The sequence below is a fragment of the Condylura cristata genome, unplaced genomic scaffold (genome assembly GCF_000260355.1).
Source record: "Condylura cristata isolate star-nosed mole 26May11 unplaced genomic scaffold, ConCri1.0 scaffold00033, whole genome shotgun sequence".
Lineage (NCBI taxonomy): Eukaryota > Metazoa > Chordata > Mammalia > Eulipotyphla > Talpidae > Condylura > Condylura cristata.
The window spans coordinates 18,541,260-18,541,848 of NW_004567134.1; positions in this window are offsets into that span (position 1 = coordinate 18,541,260).

The following is a 589-nucleotide window of genomic DNA, read 5'->3' on the forward strand; positions in this document are numbered from 1 at the left end:
AGCCGCGGGCCAGGGCCCAGGTGGCCCAGCCAACCTGCAGCGGGCGGTGGTTGATGTGTCAAGGGGGTGCAGGGCCGGGGCCCGGGTGCTCCCGAGGCCCCCGCAGGCCCGGCCGCCCCTGTGGGAAGCGGCCCCGGACGTCCGTGTCAGACGGGACAGATGAGTAAACCCAGCAGCGGGGCAGGAGCAGAGAGAAGATGGCGACAGATAAGTCGCCGGCTGTGGGCTTGTGGGGTGCGGGGGCTCCGCCCGCCGCCGGGGAGGCTGAAGCGGAAGCTCAAGGCGATCCCGAAGGACAGATAGGTGGGGTGAGCCGGAGAGAGCCCGGCGCAGCCCCTGGGGCGGGGCGCAGGCAGCTGGGCGCCCCCAGAGCCAGCGCCCCTCGGCTGCCGGAGACGCTGCAGCGGGGGCTCCGTCCGCCGCCGGAGCCAATCGCGACTGCGGGGGGGCGGGGGGAGCGCCTCCGCGTCCGCACTTGGGGGAGGCGAGAGAAAGAAGACACCGGGCACCCCTGCCCGCACCCCGCCCTTCCCCCAGCCTCCTGCAGCAGTGCGGGCTGCGGGCGAGAGCGGCGGGCGCGGCGCCCGCG